The 15,812-nt window shown below is 37.8% G+C and overlaps 1 pseudogene; it reads left to right on the forward strand.

Annotated features, from left to right (window-relative positions):
- The first annotated feature begins 2,556 nt into the window (after positions 1 to 2,556).
- On the forward strand, positions 2,557 to 5,082 carry LOC101702293 (spermatid perinuclear RNA-binding protein pseudogene; annotated as a pseudogene).
- Positions 5,083 to 15,812: the final 10,730 nt, after the last annotated feature.

The raw sequence follows: 15,812 nt of genomic DNA on the forward strand, positions 1-15,812 counted from the left end.
CTATTGTTCCTTCCCCTGTACTCACCATGATACCCATCATGGAACTTGGCTGCAAGAATTAGTTTTTATCTCCACCACCTCCCTTCCTTCCCTCTTGGGCTCTCAGCTTTTGGCATACAATACTCATACTCCAGGTTAAAAGGCTACCTCTCTTTTTCTTGTGTATCACATCATATTTGTCTCCCTAAAGATTTCAGATGGCAGTCTGTATTCTGACTTTATTTCCCATATTTGTTCCTCAATTTATGAAAATCTGTCTGGTCTTTGGCAAGTCACTGAAACTGTCTTGTTAAAAGCCTAAAGCTAAGTCCAATAAATTACTTTCAGTCTTTATATTACCCAATGTCCTGGTCATGTTTTACACTGTTAACAACATGCTTCTTCACAATTTTTCCCTCCTTGATTCTTTCACATTACTGCTTATCAGCTGCTTCAAGTGACTCTTCTCTTTCTACCTGCCTTTTACATACCATTGCCACTGCAATGCTGTAACAGGCACAGTTTTTCCCCTACACACTTTTCTAGAAGGTCCCCTGATTTCAAGCAGCTATAAACTTATGAATCTCAAATTACAAAGTCCAGTCCAAATCAACCTTCTAAGCTTTAGATTATCAAATAATTCCACCCAGAAGTCTCATCCTTTCCAAACATATCCACAAGAAAACTGACTATCTGCCTATATGAGGTTTAGTGAAAATGTAGCAAACTTTCCTTCCTCATTCTTTGCATCCAATTTAATAAATATTTAACTCCCAAACTTTATTTAATTTCTATGTCTCCAAGAACTGTCATCAATTCAGTGAGACATTCTGGGTCACAACCAAGAAGTATATTATGTGGTGAAGCAGGAATATATAGGACTCCCAATATAAGTTCCTACTTAGCTCTTGACCTACCTACACACAACTCCATTCTGCTTTTCTTGAACTTTTTAACCTCTTAGTTTAAGGTTAAGTTAGTTATTTAGTTTGTTTGGTTGCTTGCTTGTTTTAACATCAATGTACAAATAATCATTACCTCAAAATGTTATACAAATATAGATATCTGGAACTTATCCCTAGATAGTCTGATTAGGAGGTTTGATGTGAAGCCCAGCAATCTGCTCTTTAAAGTATCCAGGTGATCATATTGCAAGTGGTCTATGGTCCACTTTGCATTTTCAGATTTTAAATTTCTCTAGTCCTACTAGTTTGACATGACAACTAATTCGCTTATTGGTTCTTGACTACACCTTAATTGAGCACTCATAGTAGAAACTGAAACATGGTAGTGTGGATAAAACTATTAGTTAAACCTTAAAAGTGCACTTTAATTTGGGATACAGGGGTTTAAGCAGTGATGGGGGGGAAGATATTGCATTCTTTTGCTTAAAGTGTCTTGCCAAATAAAGTAAATAATTATGATGAAACTTTGTAAAGACAGTGAGATTTTAGGTAGAAAGAAAGAGGCAATGAGAGGGCCTTTATGTGTCTTGAAACAAGTAGCATGAAGCACAAAAACCTTTTATGACTCCTACCCCATCCTCTTGAATGTCATTTGATTCACAAACATGTATAGAATCCCAAGAAATGTCCTAAGTGTATTTTCTACATATATAGATAAATGAGGATAGTAGTTACCAACAACTTGACTACTCAATGTTTCTTTTTCTTTCTTCTCAGAAAACGTAATCCTTGTCTTCCTTTAAAACTAGTGCTCTTTTGGACTGGGGATTTAGCTCAGTGGCACCACGCCTGCTTCACAAAGGCAAGGTCCTGAGTTTGATCCCTGGTACCAAACAAAAATAAAAACAAAAACTAGGGCTCTTTTCCCCAACTTCTGCTCTAACATGTAATCCCAAATGGAGCTGCCATACTTTTACATGGCCCTTACTACACCATACATAACCTGACTAAGAAGAACCATTCAGAATTATCCTGGATTCTTCTAGTCAAACTAATGGGAAATTTTCTTTTCTGGTGATAAAACATGTAAGATATTCTAAAATTATAAGCAGCCATGGATTCTGAGTTTTGAAACGTGTCAAGTAGCAAAAGGGGAATCTGAAGTGGAAAGATAAATAATAGAAACAACACCCTACTATGTTCATGTTCCAGTTGCTTTCATTCACAAAGCCTTTTACAATTTGGTTGTATTCAATAATAAATTCTCCAGTTGTGTTAAGCTAAAATGATTCTCATTTTATTCCTTAAAATGAAAAATTCTAACCAATGAAATTATGCCTGCCTTTGGTTCTAACCAAGAAACAAAGGAGGAGGAAGTGAGGGAACATTAAGTTTAAAAGAGATAGAGCAAAGTCGTAGAAAACCTTTCAGGCTTGATAAAGAATGTAAAGTTAGGCCACCGCCGCCGCAGCAGCCGGAGACAGGACCGGAGACGCGAGCGCCACCAGGGCAAGGAGCCGCCGCAGCCGCCGCCCGCTGGGCTGAGGAGCCGGAGACGCGGGCGAGGTGGCGGCGGCGGCGGTGGCGGAGCGGGAGCGGGCACAGGGCGCGGGCAGAGCGCGGCGGCGCGGGTGTATTCCAGAGAAAAGTCTTCGAACATCTTTGCTGTATTTGATGCTGAGAGACTGTCGGGGGACTCAGGCTTATGAGGAGGTACTGTCACACAAAACAGTGTCTGGTGAAGACGACAAGAAAGAGGAAAAGATCGGAAAAAGAAGCTAAAATACTATAGAAAACCGTGAGATCTATTCGATCTTTTGCCAATGATGATCGCCATGTTATGGTGAAACATTCAACAATCTATCCATCTCCAGAGGAACTTGAAGCTGTTCAAAATATGGTGTCTACTGTTGAGTGTGTTCTTAAACATGTCTCAGATTGGCTCGATGAAACAAATAAAGGCACAAAAACGGAGGGCGAGGCCGATGTGAAGAAAGCTGAGGCTGTAGAAAACTATTCCAAGGACCAAGGTGGTCGGACATTGTGTGGTGTAATGAGGATTGGCCCGGTTGCAAAAGGCTTGCTGATTAAGGATGATATGGACTTGGAACTGGTTTTAATGTGCAAAGACAAACCCACAGAGACCTTGTTAAATACAAAGAAAATCTTCCTATTCAGATTCAGAAACTCACAGAAGCGAAATACCAAGTGGACCAATGTGTAGATGAGGCATCTATTGTAATTCGGAATACAAAAGAGCCCACACTACCTTTGAAGGTGATACTTACTTCCCCTCTAATTAGGGATGAATTGGAGAAGAAGGATGGAGAAAATGTTGCCATGAGAGAACCTCCGGACTTACTGGACAGGCAGAAATGCTTGAATGCCTTGGCAGATCTCCGACATGCCACATGGTTTCAGGCAAGGGCAAATGGATTAAAATCATGTGTAATTGTTCTTCGTATTCTACGTTATTTGTGCATCAGAGTCCCCACATGGGCACCATTAAAAGGATGGCCACTAGAGCTTATATGTGAAAAGTCTATAGGTATTTGTAATAGACCTGTGGGTGCTGGGGAGGCCTTGAGACAAGTAATGGAGTGTTTGGCATCTGGAATACTACTTCCTGGGGGTCCTGGTCTTCATGATCCCTGTGAGCGGGACCCAACAGATGCTCTGAGCTATATGACTGTCCAGCAAAAAGAAGATATCACCCTCAGCGCACAGCATGCACTCAGACTACCAGCCTTTGGCCAGATTTATAAAGCGTTCGAGATGGACCCCCTTCCATCTAGTAAGCCTTTTCAGAAGTATTCCTGGTCAATTACTGATAAAGAAGGTGCTAGCTCTTCAGCTCTAAAGAGACTGTTTGAAGATGGATTAGGGGATGATAAAGATCCCAGTAAGAAGATAAAACGAAACTTAAGGAAAATCCTGGATAATAAAGCAATAGACCTGATGAATGCACTAATGTGGCTCAATCAGATCAGGCCTGGGCTTCAGTATAAGTTCTTGTCTCAGTCTGGCCCTGTCCATGCTCCAGTCTTCACAATGTCTGTAGATGTGGATGGCACAACATACGAAGCCTCAGGACCATCCAAGAAAACTGCAAAACTTCATGTAGCAGTGAAGGTATTACAGGCAACGGGATACCCAACAGGCTTTGATGCAGATATTGAATGTATGAGTTCCGATGAAAAATCAGATAATGAAGGCAAAAATGTCTTCAAACTCAAGCAATAATACTGGAAATTCTACAGCTGAAACCTCCAGTACCTTAGAGGTAAGAACTCAGGGCTCTATCCTCACTGCAAGTGGCAAAAATCCTGTAATGGGGCTCAATGAAAAAAGACGAGGTCTCAAATATGAACTCATCTCAGAGACTGGTGGAAGCCATGACAAGCGGTTGGTAATGGAGGTAGAAGTAGATGGACAGAAATTCAGAGGCACAGGTCCAAATAAGAAAGTAGCAAAGGCAAGTGCAGCTTTAGCTGCTCTGGAGAAGCTGTTTTCTGGACCCAATGCAGCAAATAATAAGAAAAAGAAGATTATTCCTCAGGCAAAGGGTGTTGTGAATACAGCTGTGTCTGCAGCAGTCCAGGCGGTTCGAGGCAGAGGAAGAGGAACTCTGACGAGGGGAGCTTTCCTTGGGGCTACGGCTGCTCCTGGCTACATAGCTCCAGGCTATGGAACACCATAGGGTTACAGCGCAGCTGCCCCTGCCTAGGGTTTGCCCAAGAGAATGGTTCTGTTACCCGTTATGAAATTCCCAACATATCCTGTTCCCCACTACTCATTCTTTTAGCCAATGACAGAAGCTCATTCCTATTGAACAACAGTATAGTACAATACAGAATGTTAGAGAAAAAGCCTTTTTATTCTGCTTTCTTTGAACACATACTTGATCAAAATTATTTGTAAAGAACATCTTTCCTACTTTTTGATTTTAACAAATGGCAAATTTAGTTCTCTAAAACTTGAAAACAGACAAAAAAAAAAAAAAAAAGGAAACCAGTTCTGTGAAACGGTACCTCATTTCTGGAAAATAATTTATACCGGCCCTAATGTTCTAGGGAAATAAAAATCTAGCAGTTCAAAGTTTAAGTTTTAAGAGAGTATCAGATTATGTAAAATTAAATTTGTGAAGGATGTACAGAGTCTCAAACACTGATCACAAATAAATGGCTTTGTTGTAATGCAGAGTGCCGCCTGGTTCCTACTGCAGACACTGGTTCTCATCTGCTGGAGATGTGCTTGCCCCAGGGCACTTTAATTTAGGCTGTAGTTATTTTTTTTAATACAATAGAGACTTTTCATTTAAACTTTAACTTTGTAAATAATGAAGTGTGTAATTAAAGCCAATAAAATATGGGTTTGAATATTGAAAAAAAAAAAAGAATTTAAAGTTAGTAATGGGAAGCAAGTTGGAAGGATTTAACCAGGGATAGTATGATACAATTTTCACTTTGAGAGATTAATCTTATTGCTGTGTGAAAAACAAATTATAGGTAAATACGAAGACAGATTTGATACCACAAAAATATGACAACAGAGAAAATATGACATATTTGAGTTTCCTTTGGAAATTTTTATATCAGTGCTGGTAAGAAAGGTTGGCGTTTTACACTACTGATAGAAGTGGAGGTAGAGAACAGCAGTTGGAATCTGGAATAATTTTGGCATTAAAACTAACAGGACTTGCTGAAAAATGAATTATTTCATTGAGATACATTACTAGGAGTGATACTATTGAGTCAGAACATATGAATATCTATTTCAGTATATCTTTAAACTGAATGTAACAATTTGTGAATCCTGCGTAAGAATGGACCTTATTCCATCCTTAAATAATGAGAGATACTCTCATGTTTTAAGAAATGTTTGCTAATCATATATGCAGGCCAAAAATGATGTTTCATTGTAGTCTTAATTACACTGTGTTATGATATAGATCTAGAAAGCCCCAAAAGCCTCAGATGTCCAGAGGTGAGGCTTTTGGAAGGTGATTCTACCATGGGGATTTATTCTTATGAGTGGTTTAGCCTACTGATGAATATACAATTGAATGTACTTTTAGGAGATGAGACCTTGTCAGAAGAGGCAGGTCACTAAGCAGTGATCTGGAAGGGTATATATCTCCCTCCTTTATTCTTCCCTTCTCTCCCTGCTTCCTGGACACTATGACATGAGCAGCTTTGCTTAGCCAGACTCTTTCACTAAATAGGTGGAAGGAAGTTTTCAGAGGACTGAAACTTTTAAAACCTATAAATCCAAATAAAGCTCTCTTCCTTTAATTTTGGGGTGTTGGATATGTTATTCCAGCCCTGAGAAAATGACTAAAACAGATTTTGGTACCAGGAGTATAGTCACTGTTATGGCTATACCTGACTATGTAGTTTAGAAACCTTTGGAATTGGTTTACAGGAGCTAAAAGTTTGGAGATTCCAGATCGAGAGGTCTTGGAATGATATAACCTGAACTTGATAGAAGATTCTGATTACAACTCAGAAGACTAGAATGCTTATAAAAATATGGATGATAAAGGCAAAGCTCAGGTTTTAATTGAGAACAAGGACTCCATTAGCAGTTAAATTCAAGGCCCTATGTGTTACACTCTGGGAGAAAATTTGTCTACACTTTGGCCGTATCTTGAAAGTTTGTGGGAGGCTAGATTAAAGCTAATGGCTAATTAATCTGGCAGATGAAATTTCAAGACAATTGAACATACAAGAGTTGGCATGGGTACAGTTGGCTATATTTAGCCATACTAACATGACAAACAGGACCAAAAAGCAGAACTAAATAATTTTATAAATTTTGCTGCTGTTCAGAAAGGAAATGCCTATAAATTTGGGGCCTATAAAGTTAGCACCTGCAAAGTTGGGGCAAAAAACATGGCTGCTGAAAAGATTAACATTAAACAGAAGCAAAGTACTTTACATCAGGACAATAGAAAATATTCTTTGAGGGCATTTCAGAAATCAGCAATATGTGACTCTTCACTAGTTCAAGGGTGTAAATGAGTAAAGGTAAACTCCTTTGAGAAACTCTACTTTGAAAAAGAGCAGCAGGGCATTCTGCTTGAGAAGGGCCATCCAGGAAATTGGTTCCCTAATATTCAGTTCACAGTTATCAGCCATCCAGGCTTCTCGGAGGCCACTTAGAGACTTCTACAGCCATGATGCAAGAGGGCCCAGCTACTGCTCCATCTGGAAGCAAACTTTGGTGTCATTCACATGGTACTGGTTTTATGGGTATGCAAAATGCAAGAGTTGTAAAGTCAGAGGCTTCCACACAGATTTCCAAGGAAAGCTTGAGAGGCAAGACATGGAGCTGTGAGAGTGAACCTGAAAGTGCAGTGGAGATTCCAAGAAGTCAGAGAAGCCAAGAACATGGATCATTTGCTGAGGAAAACCACAGGCAGTGAGTGAAGCCATCCCAAGAGATAAACCTCTTGCCACAACTTGCCCTGGGTGCTAAACATGGAATTCCAGGATTTAATATTTGCCCTGCTGGGTTTTGGTCTTGCTCTGGTTCTGTTCTTTTCTACCTCCCTATTTCTCCCTTTTGGAATCTGAAGGTTTATCCTATACCATTTTAAGTTGGCAGTGTTTAACTTTCTTTTTTTATTTTATGAAAAAATTAAAGTTTCATAACAACACAATAACAATAGTTAATATACTGTGTGTCATTATCTTCAAAGTAGTTATTCAGAATACAAGACATAGACAAAAAAGATTCTCTATTTCAAAAGAATAAAGAAACAGATAATAGGACAAAACTTTGTCTTCAATGAAGAGACACTAGTTGTGCAAATATAAAACAAATTAGCATGTGTATTAAAATATATTTGAAATAATGAAATAGGTAATTTAGGGAATTATTTGAACTTCTCCCTACTTCCTATTTGTCTATTGTCTTTTTTACTGTTTATTTCTATATATATATGTATATTTATTTTAAGTTTCTTGTACATTTTTATAGGGGCTCACATCCAAGAGTTTGCCTTGAGTCTTAAAGGAGAATTTGGACTGGAACTTTTCAGCAATACTAAAACTATTAAGACTTTGTTGACTCTTGAGATGAACTAAATGCATTTTGCATAAACAGATGAACAGAAGTCTTTTGGGGGCCACGACTGGAATGTTATGGTTTCGATCTAGAATATCCCCCGAAGCCCTTATGGGATTGGATGTGAGGCTTTTTGTAAGGTGACCGGATCCTGAGGATTGATTTTCATCCACTAATGAATTCACTATTCATCCACACATGACTCCATAGCTGGATGTGCTGTGAGGAGATGGGGTCTGATCAGAAGAAGGAGTTTCCTGCATACCTGACCTGGAAGTTTGCATCTCCATCCTTGGTTCCTCCTTTCTCCCCTCCTTTCTCTCCGTGTTTTCTGGCTACAATGACATGAGCAGTTTTTCTCTGTCAGACCCTTCCTCTGCAGATGCTTCCACCATGCCTTTCACCCTTGGAACCAACCTTGGACTGAAACTTCAAAAAACCATGAGGCCAATAAATGGGGTTTACATTGTGAGTATAGGATATTTTGTCCTAGAAATAACAAGGTGACTAAGAGATACCATAATACTTAAAATAATTTTATACTTGGATTATATCCTTTGTGGTAAAATTATCTTATATTTTGTCACTTATTTATTGGGACTCGAGTATTTCTTGAGATATGAGATAATTTTGTTAAAGATATAAATCTTTGTTATATGTGTTGTAATTATTTTATATTATAATTTGTTTGTGATTTGGGTTATATTTTTTATAATTTGTAAAGTTTCAGTTATTAGTGAACTCTTATCTATCCAAATTATATTTACTTTTTTTCTTGACTGACTGCTTTTAAGGTTAGAATATTCACATATCTTCAACCAAAAAAAAGTAATAAATTCGGTGGTGGTGATTTTTGGTTTAACTCTTTTTTTTTTTACATATATCATATTTAATACCTCCAAATTTCTATTTTGTTTTGCAGTGAGGTGATTATCAAAACTTACTGTTTTCAATAGTCTCAAACCACATATTAAATAATTAAAAACCCACATATTAAAAAATGTAAAAGAGTAACAATCACTATGCAAGTATGTAAAAAATAACAAAATTATAGTGTGGGATTTACAGATAGGAAAAGAAATAGGGCTGAGATTTTATACCCTAAAGCAATATTTCTTGAGTTTTATGCTTTCAAACATCAGTTCCATGAGACAATTCTTGAAATAAAGGTATTAGTTAAATAAGTTTGGGGTGTGCTTTATATTTTATCCTCTTTCCACATGGAAGACACATTGATACATTAAAAATGTGACTATATTAAAAATATGGAAAACCTTCCTGAGATTTGTTTGACTTTAACTTAATGCTTGCCAAATCATTTTAATAAAATCTTTACTTTAAAAAACACGGCAATAGATTGAATATTTGTGTCTTCTTAAAATTCATATGTATAAAGTCTAATCTCCAAAGAAAGGCTTTTTGAAGGTAGGGCCTTTGGGAGGTAATTAGCTAATAAGGAAAGAGTCCTCATGAATGGGATCATAAAATGACACGGGAAAACTTGCTTCTATGTACTCTGCTTTGTGAAACTATAACAAGGAAAGGGCTACTTGAAAACCAGGAAGAGAGTACTCACCAAGACCTGACTATGCCTGCAGGCTGATCTAAGAAATCCCAACCTCCAAAAAAAAAAAAAAAATAGAAATCCCAACCTCCAGAACTGTAAGAAATAAATGTCTACTTTTAAACCACTAAGTCAGTGAAGCTTTATTATACCAGCCCAAGCTGACAAACACCAAGAGCAACCAGAGATATCAGGGTACCATAAAATGCACATAAAATAATAACAATAATGGTTTTATACTAGTACTCCATTTTTTGCAAATATGCAATGTGGTTTATTTTGCATGTTATAACAAGTAATGGTTTACATATAAAACCAAATGCAATCTTTATAATATGATAACTTTTTGCAGTTTTTAACTCTATAAGTAAAGAGATCAAAGTCAATGCATGTAATTCACATGATTTAATTATTAATACTACTGGCTCACGCAGATTCCATCTGTAAGTGGATGCAGATCCCAGCGAGAACCCGGCATGGTTCAGAGCTGCACTGGAGCAGGCAAGTCCCAGCCAGGGCCCTGCCCAGAACCCAGCAGCTTGGGCCCACAGGCTCCACCCAGAGGTGCACCTGGTAAAGAGATGCACAGGAGCACAAGCAACAGCCAGAGGCCTGTCCAGATTTCATTGGTAAGTATGCACAGATCCAAGTGAGAAGCCTGAGTGGACCAGAGCTAAGAGGGTACCAGTAGGTCCCAGCCAGAGCCCCACCCAGACACTAGCAGCTTGGGCCCACAGCCCCAGCCAAAGGCCTGCTTCAAAAAGAGCTACGTTCAAGGTCCCCAGTTTGACCCCTGGTACCAAAAAAAAAAAAAAAAAAAAAAAAAAGAGCTACACAGGCAGGCAAGCAACAGCCAGAGCCCCACCCAGATACCATTTGTAAGTACATGCAGACCCCAGCCAGAAGTCCAATCAGACACCAACAACATGGGTGCAGGGCCCTCAGCCAAAAGCCTTCCCAGACAACTGCTACATAGGGGGACAGGCCCTAGCCAAAGGCAAGCCCAGATACCATCCCAAGTGTGGACAGGTCCCAGTCAGAACCCTGCCAGGACAACAGGGCAGCACAGGGATTCAGAAGGCCACCATTCTGAACCCAGCAAGTGGCACACTGGTGAGCAGCAGGAAAAAGGCCTATTGGTGGCTAGCTGAGAATTGAAGATGACTGGGCAAGTAAGAGTCACCTCAATAAAGGAGCAGCAGGCTGCATCTGTTGCAATGGGAAGACATGTAAACAAGTCTCAAGGCCAAACTTCCGGAGCAACTTCTAAGCAACCCCAAAGGGAAACAAGATGGAACAATCTGATTATCAACCACCTGGACTCCCCAAGCTGGCAATGAAAGAGTATCTAGAAAAAATGAAATCAGAAATAATTTCTCACATAACAACAGAGATTGTGTCCATAGTGCTAGATATGATTAATAACTCTAGAGCAGACAAAGATAAAAAAAGAAAAGAGGAGCTCAGGAACACAATGGAATGCCAGCATAGGAAACAAATGGAATCCATAAAACAGGTGCAAAGCGATTTCTAGGAAATTAAAAACTCCATTGATAATTTACCCAGCAGAATGAGCAAATGTGAGAACAGAATATCAGATATGGAAGACAGGATTGCAATTAGTGACCAGGAAAAGAAAATTTTCTTCAAAATAGTAAGGGACCATCAGAAATCAATAAAGAAGGTGCTTGATGATGCAAAGAAGAATAATGTAAGACTGATCAGTAATGAAGAAGCCAGGAGACAGTGCAAATGACATAAAACTGTTCGCAGAAGCAATGGCAGAAAACTTCCCAAGCAGAGGAAAACAACTTGACATACACATAAATGAGTCATATAGGACTCCAACTAGACATGATCAAAAAATTTACACCTAGGAATATAATAGTTAAGGTTCCAGAAACCCAACAGAAGAATAAAATTCTACAAACAGTTACAGAAAAGAAACAAATCACATACAAAGGAAAGCCCATCAGAATCAGAGCAGACTTCTCAACACAAATCCTCAAGGCAAGAGGAGCCTGGAGTGAAGTATTTCAAGCCCTAAAGAAAACAACCTGCAACCCATACTGATGTACCCTGCAAAACTATCTTTCAAAATTGTTAGAGAAAAAAGATACTTTCATGACAAAGAATACCCAAGGAACTTTATGAATAACAAATCAGCACTCCAAAAACTTTTAAACAATATCCTAGGAAATGACAATGAGGATCACAACCCTAGGAAGTCCAGCAGAATGAATCCAACAGGTACAACAAGAAATTAAATGCAAAGGGGGAGAATCCAACAAAAAGAAAAAGTCATGACAATGATAAGTCAATATGTTTCAGTTATAACCAACAATGTTAGTGGTCTTAATTCACCAATCAAAAGAAATAGACTGGCAGAATAGGTCAAGAAGCAAGATCCAACAATATGCTGTATGCAAGAAACACAATTCAAAAAGAAACTCATAGACTGAAAGTGAAAGGGTAGAAAATAATACTGCATGCAAAAGGAACCCCCCAAAATCAGAAGGAGCTCTTCTATTTGCAAATAAAATAGATTTCAAACCAACACTAATTAAGAGAGACAAAGAAAGATACTACATCCTTGAAAAGGGAACAATCCAAGAGGAAGAGGGGACAATCATAAATATATATACACCAAATATTAGTGCACCCAAATATATAAAACAAATACTAATGGACATGAAAAATCAAATAAACACTAATACAATAGTAGTGGGGGACCTCAATACTCCACTGTCACAAATAGATCAACTAGACAAAAAATACCCCAAAAAACAATGAAATACCAGGATTCAATAAAACTCTTGAACAAATGAACTTGACAGATGTTTACCGAATGTTCCACCTCACAAAATCTGAATACACATTCTTTTTGACTGCAAATGGGTTATTCTCCAAAACAGACCACATACTTGCTCATAAAATTGTTTAAGTAAGGGCAAAGGAATTGAAGTTATTCCCTGTATATTATGAGAACACAGTGTAATGAAATTGGAGATCAATAGCAAAATAAATCACAAGAATTTCAAAAAATATATGGAAATTGAACAATACACTTCTGGATAACCAATGAGTCACAGAGGAAATTAAAGAAGAAATCAGAGAGTTTCTACAATTAAATGACAATGACAATACAACATATTGGAGTCTATGGGACACAATGAAAGCAGTCTTACAAGGGAAATTCATAGCAGTGACTTAGGAAAACAGCAAGCTCAAATAAACAAGCAGATGCTGAACCTCAAGCTTCTACGAAAAGAAGAGCAGGACAAACCCAAAGTTCATACATGAGAGGAAATAGAAAGACCAGAGCAGAAATAAATGCAATGGAGGCTAAGAAAACAATACAAAAAAATCAATGAATCAAAAAGTTCATTCTTCAAAAGAATAAACAAAATTGACAAACCCTTAGCCAATCTTATCTAAAAAGGAAAGAAAAGACCCTAATCCATGCAATTAGGAATGAAAAAGGTGAAATTACAACAGACACAGCAGAAATCCAGAGGATCATCAATACCTACTTTGAGAACCTATACATCAATAAGATGGAAAACACAAAAATGGACAGATTCCTAGATACATATGAATTACCAAAGTTGAACGAAGAAGACCTACAATTTCTAAACAACCCAATATCAATGAAATTGAAAATGTAATTAAAAACTTACCAAAAAAAGCTTGAGTCCTGATGGCTTCACTGCTGAATTCTACAAGATATTTAGAGAGGAACTACTGCCACTACTGTTTAAACTCTTCAATGAAATTGAAAAGGAAGCAATATTTCCAAATTTATTTCTGGAGGCAAGAATTGCCTTGATCCCAAAACCAAGAAAGACCTAACTAAAATAGAGAACTAAAGGCCAATCTCACTAATGAACATAGATGCAAAAATCCTCACTCAGATATAGGCAACAGAATGCAGAAGAGCACCAAGAAGATCATATACCCTGACCAAGTGAGATTCTTCCCAGGGATGCAAGGATGGTTCAACATACACAAAGCAATAAATGTAATACACTACATTAATACAGCCAAAGACAAAAACCATATGATCATCTCAATAGATGCAGAAAGAGTTCAACAAAATCCAACATGTGTTTATGATAAAATCCTACAGAAAATTGGAATAGACTGTCTTTATCTCAACTTGATAAAAGCCACCTATGAAAAACCAACAGCCAATATCATACTAAGTGGTCAAAAACTGAAATCCTTCACTCTAAAGTCAGGAACAGTACAAGGATGTCCACTATCAACACTCCTGTTCAATATAGTTTTGGAAACATTAGCCACGGCAATTAGATAAGAGAAAGAAATAAAAGGAATAAAGACAGGAAATGAAGAAGTCCAATTGTCATTATTTGCAGATGACATGATACTCTATATAGAACTCCACCAAAAGTCTTCTAGACTTAATTACCGAATTCAGTAGAGTAGCTGAATACAAGGTCAATGCACAAAAAAATCAGTAGCTTTCCTGTACATGAACAACAGCTACCGAAAAAGGAGCTGAAGAAACAATTCCCTTCACAATAGCATCCAAAAAATGAAATACCTAGGAATCCACCTAGTGAAAAAAATCAAAGGCCTCTACTCTGAAAACTGTAGCACTCAGATAAAAGAGATGAAAGAGGATATTAGAAAATGGAAAGACATCCCTTGCTCCTGGGGAGGAAGAACCAATACAGTAAAAATGGCATACTTGAAATCTGCTATATAGCTTCAATGCAATCCCAATTGAAATTCCAACAGCATACTTCACATACCTTGAGAAGACAATCCAAAAATTCATTTAGAACAAGAAGCAATCTAGAATAGCAAAAGCAATTCTAGGCAACAAAGACAAGGTAGAGTGTATCACAATCCCCAACTTGAAACTATACTACAAAGCTACTGTGATAAAAACACCATGGTACTGGCAAAAAACTGACCCAAGGATAAGTAGAACAGATTAGAAGATACAGAAACAACTCCAGACATACACAGCCACCTCATCTTTGACAAAGGAGCCAACCACCCTCACTGGAGGAAAAATAGACTATTTAATAAATGGTGTTGGAAAAACTCCTGCCAAAGATTAAAACTAGACCCATATCTGTCACCATGCACTAAACTAAGATCGAAGTAGATTAAAGATCTAAATATTAAAACAGAAACACTAAACTTTCTGGAAGATAAGTTAGGTAGAACTCTTGAAGACATTGGCATAGGAAAAGACTTTATGAACAAAACTTCAGTCGCATGGGAACTAGCACAAAGAGTCAACAACTGGGATCTCATCTTATTAAAAAGCTTCTGCACTACAAGAGAAACCTCCAGTGTGGGAAAAAGATTTTAGCAGCTGTACCTCAGACAAAGGACTACTATCTAGAATAGATAAAGAACTTTAAAAAATCAGACTTTTCAAATTTAAAGACCCAATTCAAAACTGGGCATCTGAAATGCACAGACATTTCTCACACAAAGAAGTGAAAGCAGCAAATAAACATATGAAAAAATGTTCAACATCACTGGTCATTCGAGAGATGCAGATGAAAACAACACCGAGATTCCACCTCACCCCAGAAAGAATGGCTGCTATCAAGAAAACAACCAATAACAAATTCTGGCAGGGTATCAGAAGAAAGGAACCCTTCTCCATTGTTAGTGGGAATGCAGACTGGTGCAACCATTGTGGAAATCAGTATGGAGAAACCTCAAAGAGCTAGCTATTCCCCTGCTGGATATCTTCCCCAAAGAATCATACCACAGTGATATATATGCATTCATGTTTACAGTAGCACAATTGTAATAGCTAAAACTTGGAAGCAGCCCAATTGTCCATCAACTGGGGACTGCATAAAGAAAATGGGGGGGAGGGTTATAAAATGGAGTGCTACTCAGCTGTAAAGAATGAGAAACTAGAACATTTAGAGCTAAATGGATACACATTGAGGCAATACTCTTAAGTGAAATAAATAGGACACACATGTGTAAATACTGAATAGTTTAGTGTGAGAAACTGAAAGTGTAAATAAGGACTAAAAGGTATAATAGATAATGTGAAATAGGAAGAAAAGGGGCAAAGGGGAGGGGAAGTGGGAGGGGTAGGGGAAAGGAAAGAAGGGAATGGAATTAATATGAGAAAATGAAAAAATTGAAACAAAGTCTTTGTAAATAGGGAGGGATGGGGAGGTTGAAAGGAGGGCAGGGGAAGGGAGAAAAATAAGAACTAAGATAGATTATGTAAAGGTGCAAATTTCCAATGATGAATGTCATTATATTGTATACCTAAAATGTAC

The sequence above is a fragment of the Heterocephalus glaber genome, unplaced genomic scaffold (assembly GCF_053883595.1).
Source record: "Heterocephalus glaber isolate CG9 unplaced genomic scaffold, H.glaber_assembly_v1.0 deba00000546, whole genome shotgun sequence".
In the NCBI taxonomy this organism is placed as follows: domain Eukaryota; kingdom Metazoa; phylum Chordata; class Mammalia; order Rodentia; family Bathyergidae; genus Heterocephalus; species Heterocephalus glaber.